General features: G+C 32.7%; 1 protein-coding gene and 1 pseudogene across 1 annotated transcript in view; one reads left to right on the forward strand and one right to left on the reverse strand.

Annotated features, from left to right (window-relative positions):
- The window catches only part of LOC133187000 (uncharacterized), a 240,078-nt gene that overhangs the window by 117,817 nt on the left and 105,950 nt on the right, over positions 1 to 16,311 (reverse strand). The gene's annotated exons all lie outside the window — the stretch shown is intronic.
- LOC133187122 (uncharacterized) lies at positions 11,227 to 16,276 on the forward strand (annotated as a pseudogene).

Consider the following 16,311-nt stretch of genomic DNA (forward strand, 5'->3'; position numbering starts at 1 on the left):
CTGTGAGGTGATTTAAAAAATATGAAAATAACAATGGGGAAAGGTTTTCACCTTGTCTTACACCAATAGTAGATGAAAAATAGTCAGAGTAAGTGTTGCCATCTCTTACACAAAATTTTGCATTTTTGTATAATTTTTTTATGTTAATCAACACTTTACCATCAATGAAAATTCCGCAATAATTTTTGCCATAACAATACTTTATTTATTGATTTATTTATTAATCAATGAAAGCACAATATAACCTTTTCCTTCTAAACAGATACAAATCAATGAGAATTCAAGTTAAATATATGATCAGTTGTTCTATATCCTTTTCTTAAACCTGACTGCTCTTCACAAAGTAAGTCTTAGCTCTCTAAATAATTAAAAATTTGTAAAACAAGCGACATGTAAACAATTTTCCAAAAAAGCTTAATAAAGTAATGCCCCTACAATTATCTATATTTTAGGGTCACTCTTATTTTTATAAATTGGACATATATAACCTTGAGACTAAAGATTTGGTATAATACCACTCGTTAAAACAATGTTAAAAATCTTCACTAATAAAGGCAAAAGTTTTACAGAACCATACTTCAAAAATGCATTAGGTATCATAACAATTCCACAAGCTTTATTTTTTTCCTCAAAGATTTAATTGCATTACTTACATCGTCGGCTATTCATTTATAACAGAATTAAATTCAGTTACATTCTCAGTCAAAACTATATCAACATTATTGTCAACATTGTTTAAATTCTTAAAATGATCAAAGAATACAATCATTGCAACTTTTTGTTGTACAATATTACTATTATTACAACCCTTGTTCAGCAAAGACCAATATGATTTTGGATCTGCGGTTCTAAGGTCTGTGGTTCTAAGGAGTTTTGCAATAAAATCTTTTTGGTACCCATCAAACTTTCTGTGTTCAACTTTCTTGTAATTCTTACTTTTACAACGTCTCTATGAGAAACCTCTGAATGTACTCTGTAATAATATTTGAGAGACATTCTATATGATTTACATTTGGCATAATTCGTCATGAAAAAAGCCTTTCTACTTGCAAAATACTTATTATTATTTGCATTGTCCTTCTAAGAACTATTTGAAATTGTAACAAATATATCAGGCGGCGCAGCTGCATTCTTGAGTATATTATTACAGTCATCAATAATACTATTAATGGACATACTGGTGTTGATAGGATCAATGTTCTCAATTGTATTCATAATAGATTAAACTCATGTTATTTCAATGTTATCTGCAAAAACAGTGACCCGTTCTCTGACTCATTTAGGTTTTACATTGGGTTCATTATTTTGTCCTGACAAGTCATTTTATGTTGGACCAATGTACATGCTGTCCATAAAAGCACTATCACTTCTTCAGCATTGTAATGTACATTTGTGCGAAAATAGGCTTGTGAATACAGTATCACGAAATAATGGATCATATGGTAATACATCAAAATTGAAAATGATACCAAACAGCTCTGGAGAAACAATAAGACAAGAGACACCAAATCCTAGATCATTACTAATTCGACCATTAACAATGGAAAGTCCAATGTTTTTACAAAGTTCTAGTAATCGTTAACATATCTACCAATTTTACATTAATCTTGTGAATACCATACACAGGGCACATTATATTTCTCGAGAATATGCGAATTGGTAATGAATGCTTGATAATCATTTGACATATTACAATGATTTAATAGATGGCCATCAATATCAGTGCAATCATTAGCAATACCAATGTGGGTATTAAAATCACCAAGTAAACAGATTTGAAGATTCGCATTTACTATAGTGTTTTCTTTGTCAGTGAACATCAATGATACTGTATATACTATTTTCAGGGGGAATATGCATTACCCCAAATAAATTTTTTGACTAGAAGTTTTTCATCAACAAGAAACCATAAAACACAATAAGAACTAGAGGAAGGCACATGAGCCTTTACGTATTTACACAAACTTTCTTTAACATGAACACAGATTCCTCCAGATCCTTCAATTTTGCATTACTACAGGAGGGAGCGAAGTAAAACATACTAGATAATTACTTCCATCTTCATATTTATCAGTTTTTGTTTCAGTTAAATATATGATATCATAAAAAGAGATTGGTTTTTACAAAATCGGGATTTCTAAATTTTGATATTACCCACAAACATTCAAAGACAAGATTTTTTTAATTTTATTACAGTTACTGTCATCTTTCAAACTATATATTCTTCCTTATATATTTTTCTTTACTATCTTATAGTTATGAGAGTATAAGAGCTTCATGATCAATGTCATCAAAACCAATCTTGAATACATATCGTAATAAGTGAATGACAGTTACTCCCCTTTGCTAAATTTTGCTAATTGTATTAATAAAGAAATCCTCGTATATAATTTAATTAAGAGGTTATTTGATTGATTGAGAATACAAGAAAGAATGTATCATATATAGAAACAAAAAATTCACCTAACCATTATTTATGTAGAAAAATTGCCAATTGAGTGTGTGGTTTCTTTGGTGCTCTGATATTGTCAGATCAAATCATGGAGACCAAACCATACAAAGTTATTTATACTTTATCAAAGTGAACACAGAAAGCCAGGGTGTCTAGGAGACATATTTTAGGTTGTGACAAGTTGAAATAGTCACATTGTATAGCCAATTGCAAGTGGAGAGTGCTGGTAACAAATTTTACCAGGTTGTTTGTACAGCGAAGAGGCAAGTTTTGGTACCAAGTGTTACCAAGTTGCAAGCAGTCGTGTGTGTAGCCAAGAAGCATCTCCGCGACTTATACAGGCATAGTTATGCCGCATTAGAGATTTATCTTTGTGTTCTGAATTGTAGCACTAGGCAAGTGACAAAAGCATTCATGCGTAAAGGAATTAAAAGTTGTTCAGTTGAAGTGCAAAGTCCCCATCCAGCTGGATATAATCAAGGAAATACAAAAAGGCGTCTTCAAATTTATTCTCAAGAATTACTAGGCCAGAAAAGATTAAAAATTTATGTGAAAACTTTCTGAGTGTTGATTCTCAGTTGTTCAATTCATACCCTCCAATATCTTACAGTAAAACTTTGTTTTAGCAAAGTCATAAGGACCTGTAAAATAACTTCTCCTTGCAATACACATGACTTTGTTTTCAAATTTAATTACGGAATGTGCTCAGGGAAGTATTAAATCCCAATCATATCCTGGATGCAGATTTTTTTCATTTTTTTTCTAGTATTATTAAAAATTATACCCCCATGAAAAAGGTGCATTCTTCAACTAAGAAAATTATCTTTAGTAAATGTTTTCTAAACAAAATTGAAAAAAATAAACAGGGCTACAAATGATCATATAAAACAGATTCTAAACACTTAAGAAAAATTAAATTTATACCATATAAGTTTATATTTTTACAGTATCTAGCGTAGCTCATATTATATCTTTTTTTTAAAGCCAATTATATCCTTGTAAATAGAAATCACTGTGCTGTTTTCTTACTGCCATTTAAATAATGAAAAGTGTGATTACTCTAGCTTGGTCTTATTGCCTGACGCCACGAACGTCAGATAGTATAAGGATCACAGTATAATGATCAATTTGTCTATGGTCCGAAACTTAGCGATCATACTGAGCTAGATTTTGTGCAAGCTAATTAATATAGGAATTTGTGACCTGCATTTTAACAAATACAGTTTGCAGAAGAAAGAAGCATATTACTGATGCAAAATAATAATATGTTTCTTCCTTCATTTTTTTATGCATTTTTTTTTTTTTTGCGATACTTTATACAGACAAATCCGTGTAACATATTTTTTTCTGCATTTCTAAACTACTGGATCATTCCATGTGTCTTCTACACTGTACGAAAGGGGTGACACAATCATTTCGCGTCACATAAGTTAGTTAATTATCTTCGCGCCTTTTCTTGGATTGTTCTATTGAATGGATGTGATACTGTACGTGTACATAAATTGGCGTATTCAAAATTTAGCACAGTCACTGGTTATGGAGTTGTTGGCGTAATCATGAATAAACGCTACAAATTTCCGTGCCGTATATTGTATTTATAAATGATTTCTTAGCGGTATTCATAAATTAGCGCATCGCTGTCTGCGCCAAAGCCGCTAAAATATGAAGCCCGCTTTTTTTAAGTACACATACAGTAACTTCTATGGAAATGTATTAGGTTTGTTCTTTTTACCTGATTTTTAAGCTTCAGATTGTTTATTAACTGCAAATTTTATCTCAATTTTTAAAGAACACATTGTATATAGACAGGCAACACTAAAGCAATGGATTTGCGTGTTATTCTTACTATTTTGTTTCCCGGTTATCCCATAAGTGGACTAGACCTATCATTAACAAACTCCCTCCACCTGCTAAATGGGACACCCCTTCTTGATTCAGTCCGTTTTCAATACTACAAAATAATTTACGCTACAAGGCATTTTAAAAAGCTTAGAAAGTCAGACAGTGGCATATTATTTCATGCTTTGTGATGAACAAGGGTTTCCTTTAAATACAGTGACAAGAGTGTAGGCCAGTACCCAAAAAGGAATTGGCTTCACTCCCGTAAGGGTCTAAGTAAAGAAACGGCAAAATGAAGAAGACATCATGATCTGTATTGGTTTTCATTTTATTTGAAAAAAACTGATTATAGTAGAAATGAGAAAGGTCCTGAAATCGATTGAAAAATAAAACTGTAAACGATTGTAAAAGATTTAAAACTGTACATAAAGATGTATTTAATACTCATTCATAATATATGGTAAGACAATCATCGCAAGTGAGTTTTGTTCGGTGGGGGGGGGGGTATCAGTATCTTGTTTTGCTCTAGCTATAAAGTGTACCGCCATTTACTTTGCGTCCTACAGCAGCATTGACTCATTTTTGTCTCAGAAACTTCAAGACAACTTTTCTAGTTAAATGTGTTCATAATAATATTTACTTCGTCGTCGAGAAGGACGGGGAACAGACCAGTCTATAAACAGAGGCCGTCTCATCAATCTATCACTGACCAGAGAGTGTGCATGAAGAAGCGCACACTCTGGTTAGAGAGTAATTTGAATTTCTTTAGAACGACTTGTTTTACTATTTTTCCCAGAATTTCAATCTACGCAAGCCACTTGCAGTTTCATCCCAACGTAACTAGTCAGCCCGTGGGCTAACTGATAAACTGGCAGTTTCATCCCAACGTAACTAGTCAGTCCATGGGCTAACTGATAAATGACCGTACAGTGGCATGTCTTAGATATTCATTAATCTGTAATATTTGGTTATGACATTTGAGAAAATCAATTGTACATCTTGTAAAGTGAAGTATCGCAACTTGTCCCTCCTTGATGACGGAAACGATTAGCGGTTCTCTTGCTTATACGTTCCATATATATTGAACTATTTAGTCAGGGGCAAGCTTTTTGAGAAGCTATTTCTTTTGTACAGGTCACTGTGCATTTAAAGGGGAGATCACTCTACCGACATAAATTAGATTAAATTCAGTGTGCAATGTTCAGAGCTCAATTCGACTTAGGTTATCTACAACAAGAGTTGGATCACAATTAAGATTCAAAGATGGCATAGGAATATAAAAGGAAAAAGTTTATGAAATGTTCTTCAAATGAAAAACAGGACTACAATTAGTGACTACAGATAAACTTTTTTTAAGTCATGAAATAATGCTTATATATGTAAATCAGATAAGTTTATTAACCAATTTAGATCTTTTTTCCATTACGAGATTCTCAATAATGTCCTTTAAAGCAAAATAATTAAAAAATCTATAAGACTCATTGCATAAAGTAACAATTTTGAGCATCCAGTAAAAGTCCATATAACTTCTTAATATTGTAGAATTTGATATTTGCGCCAAAAAGTTTCGCTTCCTCCTCGATAAAATCATCTTATTCGCATACGTGCGAGATAGATGTAGATGCTTTGCATTTTTCACAGCAAAAAATAAATCAAAAATATAAAACAGTACATGAAATATGGAAACATAGATCAAGCTCAAAAGTCCATTGAAACAATACAAAACTGGAGCAGAGAAAACACGTACTTCCAAAAACACCAGATGTAGAACCAGGTGCCATGGGAGAGCAAGTATCTTCTGTCCACCGATCACATCCGCTCTGTTTTTCATTATCATAATAAAGCAAACAGAAAAATCCATAGGCAATTCATTGTTAAATAATGGGCTTACGGTTAGTTTGAAAAACGTCAGTCAGCTTTCGACTAATGATATATTGTATTTGCCGACAAGGTCACTGTATCTAACATAGAACTTGATGACCTTAAACGGAACTCTTGATATCCTTATTTCATCAACTTCTTTGTCTCATTAGATTGCCTCATTTTGAAAATTGTTCATACGTGGAGTATGCTCTTGCGAATTGAATCAATTGGAAGATATAAGCCCCATATTCATGTGATAAGGGTATATTGCTACATAAGTAAGTTAAGTTGACGATAGAAATGTTGAAGTCAGTTTATCATAAAGTTTTGTTGTTTGATTACCATTAATGTCTTTTCTAGTAAAAAATCGACACTATAGTAGCATGAACTTCATAAATATATATCAGAGATGACCAAATTATATTAAACATCGATGGAATATCGCTTATCTAACCAGTTTTATCATTGTTATAAGAAGGTAAATTTTTTACGTCCTTATTTTCTTCCTGTAAATAAAGCATATAAAGAAAAGTAATATATATTAATTAACTTTTTTTTTGAATTTTTTTTTAAGTATAATTACTTTTCATATTTTAACTCTGTCCTGGGAACATTTCTTTACAATACTATCCTCGCTAGGAGAACTAGAGTTTGCACCGTAATGGGTACTTTATCTCACCATGGGGGTCTTGGATTACCTGGCCGGGCCGCAATGAGATTAACAACCCTGCAACGCTAGACGCTAGATTTGTGTGACTAGATTAAAGTTTTTAGCCCGCCCTATCCAGAGATACAATAAGTTCTACCTGGACCAAAATTGCATGGATGATACATCTAGGAATGAACAATACCAGACTTGTTTCGGATACTGGATCCTGCCTAAACTTTCCAGATAAGTGTCCAGGTTAATGTTGCTGGATCTGACCTACAGAGAATAATTGATCTACCTTACTTAAACTAGCATGGAATATGCATCTAGGGATGGACACAACACGACTTGCTTCGGATGCTTGACCTGACCTATATTTTCCAGATGAGTGACCAGGTTAAAGTTTTTGGAACAAGTCTATTCCAAAGTAACTATAAACCCTACCTACACCAACCTTGCATGGATGATGCATATAGGGATGTACTCATACAAGACTTTTATCTGACTTATACTTTCTTGATGAGTGACCAGGAAAATGGTTTTAGAGTAGCTCTGTAATTATATGGTCTGTTATGATTATACATTCATGGATGATGAACTTATCGTTCAACACTAACAGACTTGCTTCGGATGCTGGATTTGACCAACATTTTCCTTATGCGTGAACAAATTAAAATATTTGGTGCTATTCCATTCCCGAGCAACATTTAATCCGAATAAAAGCAAACTTTTATGTATATTGATATTGGGATGTACAATAACGAGAAAAAAATTGGTAGATTTACCTCACTTACAGATAACATTCGTCGTTGTGAGCTTCGTTATCTTTAATTACCTACGTTTTTGAAAAAGGATGATATTTTACATTTGATAAGTGTCTTCAAAAGGCCAAGACTAGAATTGATATTTAATATGATTCAAAGATGACGTTCATTTAATGGAGACAACGCTTAAAGGTACTCATATAAATCTATTTAGGATGTTTTGAATCATTTCAAGACAGTGTATCTTTTATCTTTAACTCTTTCACCTATTTATTTGTATATACGAAGGTTGTCCTGAAAAATCGTGGACAATGCATTGTTATCGAAAAATAATGTACGCACTAAGCTGAAGTGTTCAGTAAATGTTTATTTATCATAAATAAATACATCTAAATTTTTTTTATATAAATATAGACAAAAATAAAAAAAAATTCAACTTGAATGTGTGCAAAGTACAGTCCTATGGCGCACAATAAAAAAAATCCGGGTTTCTTTAGAGAATACGCGAGTATTACTTCGAACTAAAAGTATTTCATAGAAGCGGTTGGGGTTAAAATTATCAAATGTTTCATTACCTGTCTATTTTGTCGTCATTTGAAAAATTTCAAGGCATTAGTCTAGTTTTTGGCAGTTTTCTGTGAATTTGAATGGGAACACAACATACAAAAAATGGCGACGTTTGAAGAAGTTAACTGTGCAACGGAGAGCAGTTCAATTTGATTTAGATGTAGTAATGACGCTATAAGAGACTTTAAATGACAGGAAAAAAAATCACTACCTATATCTTTTGTATACACGTAAAATGAGAGACAGTTTTCTAAGCGGAAGCTTTCTAATTGAGTCCACGGGTAGAATAAAACATACAGACGAACAGCTTCTGGCAATAACGAAAGGCAGAAGACCGTCGATATGAGATTGTCTATTTAGTTGAATGTAAGTGAGAGTACTGTCCATAACTTACAAATAAATCTTCAGAAGGTCCCTTGTGTGTGCGAGATTGGTTCTTCGACTGCCTATGGGGGAATAAAAGAACCTCGAGTATGTGCATCAACGTAATTCCCGAATTTAAGTTGGGATTCCAACTTTTTTTTAACAAAAAGGAAACGACGCTGCTTTTGCATTCTTCTTATTCTTAGCATTCTTAAGTCGATACGATATACCCAGTTGAGCTTGAAATAAAAGGTACCACAGGATCTGACACATCTGTTTCATATTTGGATATTTTACTAGAAAAAAAAGTTAAATTTTTACTAGAAAAAACGTTAATGGTAATCTAACAACAAAGCTTTATGATAAACGTGATGACTTTTTTTTTTCAATAGTCAACTTCCCTTATTTATGCAGCAATATACATGTACCTTTATCACCTGCATACGGGGTTTATATCTCTAAGTTGATTCGATACGCAAGAGCATGCTCTACGTATAACAAATTTCTAAAACGAGGTAGGTTATTGACAAACAAGTTGATGAAACAAGGATATCATTAGTTTCGTTTAAAGTCATCATTTCGTAAGTTCTATGGTCGATACAATGACCTTGTCAGCAAATACAATCTATCATGAAGTCAAATGCTGACTGACGTTTTTTTCATATTAATTGTTAGGTCTTTATGTACACACTGAATTGTCGACGGATTTTCCCGTTATTTCCCGATCATAAAAAAGAGCACACGGCGGGTGTGACCTCTCGGCAAGGGATGTTCACTCCTCCATGGCACTTAATCCCATCTCTGATGTTTTAGAGGTCCGTGTATGCTCTGCTCCTGATTTGTATTGTTTAATGGACTTTTGAGCTTGAATACTGTTCGTTTTTTACATATATTTAAATTTAAACACTGTGACATTATCTTCTCCGCACCATAAGACGATACCACACATAATATAAAATGTCATATTTTGTTTATTTGAGCATATATCTATTTGAAATTTGCTAGGTATATTGATGAAAAATGTACTAGAGAGTAGTGAAAATTTTTAGAACGCAGTGATGGTTATTTTTCACTCTAGACAACTTGTCCACGATTTTACCGGACAACCCTCTTATGGTATCTGTACAAAGATGTCATTGTTAATAGTCAAGTCGGGGACGGTTGTGCATAGGGAAATTTTTTTAGTGGATGTCAAATTTGGCGTTTTGTAAGTTTAAGATAATTGCAAACAAGTTTGGCGGAATTTTGGCGCTTTTTCTTAGCCGTAATAGTAGCGCTTCATATACTCTAGATACGACTTTATTAGAAACACAATATAAGAAACATTAATTTAATATCAAAATTAGTATTTTCCGCTCTACTGTAACGTGTAACAAAATACTGATCAAAGTTATCTTTCGAGTGATTTGTACCTAGAAATAAGTTCAGCGAATAAACATTTAGCGAGCAGCTTTCAAGCTGTTACAGTAAGTAAGTACCCCCATCAAAAACCGCTATAGCAAGATATTACAACTTGTGAATAAACTTTACAGACAAGATCCATATTTAGAACTTTACAAAGGTGTATTTAGATATAGAGATAAGACAAGTAATTCGGATCAAAACCCGCACATTAATGTTACTATCCGTGTACATGGTGTAGGAAGAATAAAATATTTTCTTTCATAAACTTTGTTGTTGAAGAATTTGAAAAAAGGAACATACAAAAGTATATGTACATGTAATCCAACAAACCCTTTTCTGTCTATATTTAACACCTAAAGTGAGATAACTATATTCAAATTAAAGCTTTTTTGAAATGATAATACAAGTATTTTTAGAGTCCTAAAATGATGTGCATACAATAAAAAATCATGCTTTTCCTTGCTATCAAATGTATAAAGCGATGATTTGAAATGTTGAATATACTTCATTTCGTACCGAGGAACATACTATGATTTTTTTTTCCGAAAAATAAGGACATTTCCTGACAGTGGACATAATGTGACGATTCCACCGATCGTGTGGTCGGACATACATGTATATGTACATTCTTCCTTGATCTTATCTACTAATAATTTTCAGAACACCTTTGAAACATTTGTTTTAAATGATTATCCATATTTCTAAATTTAATTTAATTACAATTCTCTAATTAAACTCTCAAATGTGATCAATCACCATAATGGCATAAAGTTAATTAATCGAAATTAATATGTTTATAAAGGGTATTTAATGGAGAATGTTATTTCATACTTGTCATCGATTACTAGGATATTGCTATGATTCTCTACATCTTCTAGGTACTAAGTACAATTCGCTTGGCTTTACATCGGTATTAAATTACATTTTATTCTATCCTTTTCGTGTCTTACTATCAGGTCAAAATATGTAGGTAATACCAGATTTGTTTCTCTTTGTTTCTAATTTCTAATTTGAAATTAATATATGCTTAATGCAAGAATTTAAAGATATATAATGACCGAAAATAACATTTTCCATATATCTAGGAAACGTCATTACAAAGGTAGGATGCAAGTACGTTTTGTATACAACTATATAGACAACTCCTTTTTTTTCAAAAAAAAAAAAAATATCAAAATCTTTTGTTAAATGTGCAGTATTTTTTCTTCATTTTTAAGTGGAAACATCTTTGTCAATAAATAAGCAGAGCAAATTCAAACAGAAATACAATCTTTCTCTATCAGAAAATTAATCATGCCTCATTTTCCCCTCAGATGTTGGTGTTTTATATACCCCTTATTTTGTTTCTTCACACGACAATTGGAGAGACACAGAGCGGAAGTTGTAAAGACATGTTACAGGGTTATCTAACAGGACAAATGCCGTCTGCTTTAGGATCTTATCAGGTAGAAGCTTTAAGGCGGGAATTCAAAAGCTTCACTGACGTCATCGAGGAATCTTTGAAAAAATTCAAGGAGCAAGTAAATGCTAGCATACAGTTTAAAGGTATCATACAAATACATAATTATACTATGTTTCTGAACTGTTTTCATATTTATCATTCGATGAAATTATAAAGATTTCTTTTGATAGATACAGGAAACAGAGATATTGTATACACAAGGTAGGGAAAAAGACTTGTCCTGCAAATGCAAAATTAGTTCATTCTGGTAATTAATTTCCATACGTTATAAACTAAAGTGAATTTTTTCATTTCACTTGTGTTTTAGATTTTTTTTTTAAAGTTTTGCTATTTTCTATGAATTATATGAAGTTTATTTCTATGTACATTGTTTACATATATTATGGAGATATAGCGTTCTAAAATAACTGAAAGGTACTTTTCACAATTTCAACTAGTTATAATTGTAACGGGGACCGTTACAGATGTTCCCCAAACGCTCCCCAACACCCTTTTGGTGTCTTATTTCCTGTAAGCTTCATTAAATAAGGCAATGAAGTATATTGATCGTTTTTTGCATTTCACGCGTGCGCACGTGCATGCATGTGCAGGATGACCATGTCATCTCATCTATACTATAAAAGCATCTTTATATTCTCAGTATCAAAACATTCCATCAAAAAATATATAAGTTCCGGCTATATCAAGTATATTGGTCATCTTAGCATTGCACGCATGCGCACCTGCATGCATGTTCATAATGACCATGCCATTTTGTCTACACTTACAATATGTCTGTTTATTCTTAGTATCAAAGCTTTTCATAAAAAAAATATAAAAGTTATGGCTATATTAAGTATATTGGTCATTTAACACATTGCACGCGCGCGCATGTGCATTCATGAGCATGATGTCCACATCATCTTGTCTACACTTTTAATATATCTGTATATTCTTAATATCAAAGCTTTTCATAAAAAAATATAAAAATTACGGCTATATAAAGTATATTGGTCATTTAACACATTGCACGCGCGCGCACGTGCATGCATATGCATGCATGCATGCATGTGCATGATGACCATGTCATCTTGTCTACACTTTTAATATATATAAATATTTTGAGTATCAAAGCATTTCATCAAAAAGTATCAAAGTTACGACTATATCAAGTATATTTGTCATTTTAAGTTTTGCGCCTGCGCACACGTGCATGCATGTGCATGTTGACCATGTCATCTTCTTTTCACTTCTAATATATCCTTATATTCTGAGTATCAAAGCATTTCATCAAAAAATATAAAAGTTACAGCTATATCAAGTATATTGGTCATTTTACGCATTGCACGCGCACGCACGTGCATGCACGTGCGCGCAAAATGACCTTGATTCCGCATATCTACAAAACATGCCTATTAACCCTAAAAAGGTTTCACCTCAATCGGATGAGTAGTTGACGAGATCACTCGCGGACAAAAAAGTACCCAGGAAGAAGAAGAAGAAGAAAAATAATAATAACTAGATACTTATTGCCTTGGCAATAACAGGTCTTCCGTTTTCTTGACTTCTTTGAAAAAAAAAACCCACAATCATCTCAATAAGATTACTCTAAATAATAACAAAAGTTATCTCAAGGCTTCCAAAGATATGTAGATACAGATAAAAACAAACGGAATTACTTTTCTGTTTTCTTTATGTACTTTGTCATGAACGAAAGTGCTCCAAACGAATAAAATGTATAAAAATAATTTGCATGGTCACGGTCTATCTAACATCTGCATTAGCCAAACATTTCTGCAAAAAAAAAAAACCTTTAAAAATTCACTTTTTAGCATCGCTTCCTGTCACGACCGGAAGTGACGACAACGTACGATTTTTACATGATGTAGATAAACTGGTAATTAACTATAAGTTCTGAAAGTTTTTGACTTCAGTCATGTAGTGTTTTTGAGCATTTAGGTGAACAAAATCTCAACTTGAGGACAGAAAAACACGCGACCGGAAGTGCATTTTCTCATGATGGTTGACTTCACACTAGACAATTGCAGTCTCAATAACATATGTAAAAATCATTTCAAAAACTTTATCAATAAGTGAAATTTTTGGGGAATGTTAAAAATCCCAATAACATAGTTTCTCTTTTATAATCGGAAAGTGTCGTTTTTTGTTTCCAGTGAGACCAACACATATAGAAACTGTGAAAGAGATTCAATTATATGATGCAAGTTTTATTTCAAAAGTGAAAAGTTTAAATTTTCGATTTCTATGATCACCTCCTGTAACGACCGGAAGTGACGGCTGACGCTATTAACCCAAAAAGTTTTGCCTACTCATTAAGTTCTATTACTCATATAAGTTTGGTGTCTTAATCTCTTACCGTTTCTGAGATCTCACTTTGACAAGTTCTTATTTTGCGGACAGTAAAACACGCGACCGGAAGTGAATTTTACCAAGATATTTGACGTTACTCTAGACATTTGCAGTCTAAATAACGTATCTTAAAATCATTTCAAATACTTCATCTATAAGCGATATTTATTGGAAAGTAAAATACTCAAATTATGTAGTTTTTCTCTTATAACCGGAAGTTGACGTTTCTGTTTCCGGTGGGACTAACATATTTCGAAACTGTAAAACGGATGCAATAATGTGATGCAAGATTTAATTAAAATAAGAAAAGTTGAAATTTTTCGATTTATTTGATCTCCTCCTGTGATGACCGGAAGTGACGGCTGACAAATTTAAACATATTCTGCAAACGTACTTGTCATGATCAATAATCCCTGAAAGTTTGAGGTCTTAATCTTTTACCGTTTCTGAGATATCGTCCGGACATGATCTCTTTTGAAAAAACGGAAATCGGACATATCTGACGACCGGAAGTGAATTTTGCAAAATCCTTGAAAATGTTTTTAGTTTATTTTATTTGTCATAATCCCTGAAAGTTTCAAGAAAATCCATCGAGCCATCTATGAGAAATCGCTTGGACAAAAAACGGGAAAAAAATAATAATAATAATAAACAGTAGAATCACTATAAGGTCTTCCGTCTGAAACGGAAGACCTTAATAATAAGAAACAGAGTAAAAACAATATGTTCCCCAACTTCGTTTGGGGAACATAATAAATTATTAAGGCTTTAACACATTTTATAGGATTCGCTGGAGGATCACTTTACAGCCATACAGGAGCGACGGTCGATCCTCTCTGTTTACCAAAGGATCCAGAGTGGGGGGACTATATAGATGGAAATGATGGATCAAAAGCTTTCGTTTATGGAGCAGAATACGAAACCAATGCCTTTACTAGTCGCTTAAGTGCATTTCAAGATCAAGATGTACCGTGTGCTGTTTGCCTTGTTCAGAATCGATCCGTTATGAAAATATTTCCAGGTAAAAAAATAAAAGATTAAAGAATTAAGTGCAATTTGCATTTTAAACTGTTTATTATGAATGCCGATTGCCATATGTGCGTGTTTCATTGTTTGCTGCATTTATAAATTTAAAAACATCAAATTATGAAAATATACATGTTTGAGCTTACACTGAGAGTGAGAGAGAGAGAGAGATAACAATGTTTGATGGATTTTTTCTATTTTTTTTTTTTAAGAAATACGAGATCAAGATCAAGATGTACCATGTGCTTTCTGAAACATCTTGTTCTTAATCTCGTACTTCTGTTTTTTTTTTTTTTTTTCCTTTTTTTATTATGATGATAATTTAATCAGATTACACTTTTCAGATTTCAAATTACGGAACATTTCTCAAACGAGGCAAGTTATTGACAAAAAAGATGATGAAACAAGAATATCAACAGTCTCGTTTAAAGTCAACATTTCGCAAATTCTGTACTCGATACAATAATCTTGTCAGCAGATACAATCTGTCATTAAGTCAAATGTTGACTGACGTTATTCATACAAATTAACAATAGTTACTTCAATTCATATATCGACTCAATATATCCTAGTGAGCTTGAATTAAATGATAACACAGAGCCCGACACATCCGTTTTATATCTGGATATTTTACTATAAAAAGACGTTAATAGAAACTTTACATATAAACTTTTTGATAAACGTGATAACTTTCAATTTTTCAATCGTCAACTTCCCTTACTTAGCAATACGTATATCTTTAAACCTGCATATGGGTCTTATGTCTCTCAATCGATTTGATACGCAAAAACTTGCTCTACTTATAATCCATTTCTAAAACGAGGCAAGCTATTGACAAACAAGTTGATGAAACAATGATATCAACAGTCTCTTTTCATTTCATCATTTCGCAAGCTTTATGGTCGATACAAGACCTTGTAAGCAAATACAACCTATTATTATTTCTGACTGACCTTTTTCATACTAATTTTAAGTTAGGTAATTATTTACCAAAAAAAATTGTCTACGGATTTTTTTTACGCTTTCCCCGATCATAACAAGGAGCTCACAGCGGGTGTGACCGGTCGACAGGGGAAGCTCACTCCTTCATAGCACCTAATCCCACCTCTGATGGTTTTTGGAGGTCCATGTTTGCTCTTCTCTGATTGATTTCTGTTCGCTATCTTCATATCTCATATTAGCATATAAATAATAACAATAAAGTATAATTTTTTATTAAGATGATAAAATCTCATACATATATTTCTATATAGTCGTTATTATTAAATTGTCATTGTTATATATCATTAAAGGAAGAAAAACCTGTTACAAAGGTTGGAATATCGAGTACCAAGGTTACCTAATGGCTGGGTATCATTCTTCCCTAGCTGGTTCAACATACACATGTGTAGACAAGAATCCAGACGTCCTGCATGGAGGCCGTGCTAGAAAATATGGCTACCTTTTTTTATTTTGTGGAAGCTATGTGTGGTTCATTGAAATGTCCACCATACGTCCAGGGAAGAGAACTTGTTTGCGCTGTCTGTTCCAAACAGTAAAGAATTAAAATATTGTTACAAAGAAGTTGAATTTT

This window comes from Saccostrea echinata, unplaced genomic scaffold, assembly GCF_033153115.1.
Source record: "Saccostrea echinata isolate AGI-Se365-2 ecotype Australia unplaced genomic scaffold, CSIRO_AGI_Sech_v1 ptg000014l, whole genome shotgun sequence".
Classification (NCBI taxonomy): domain Eukaryota; kingdom Metazoa; phylum Mollusca; class Bivalvia; order Ostreida; family Ostreidae; genus Saccostrea; species Saccostrea echinata.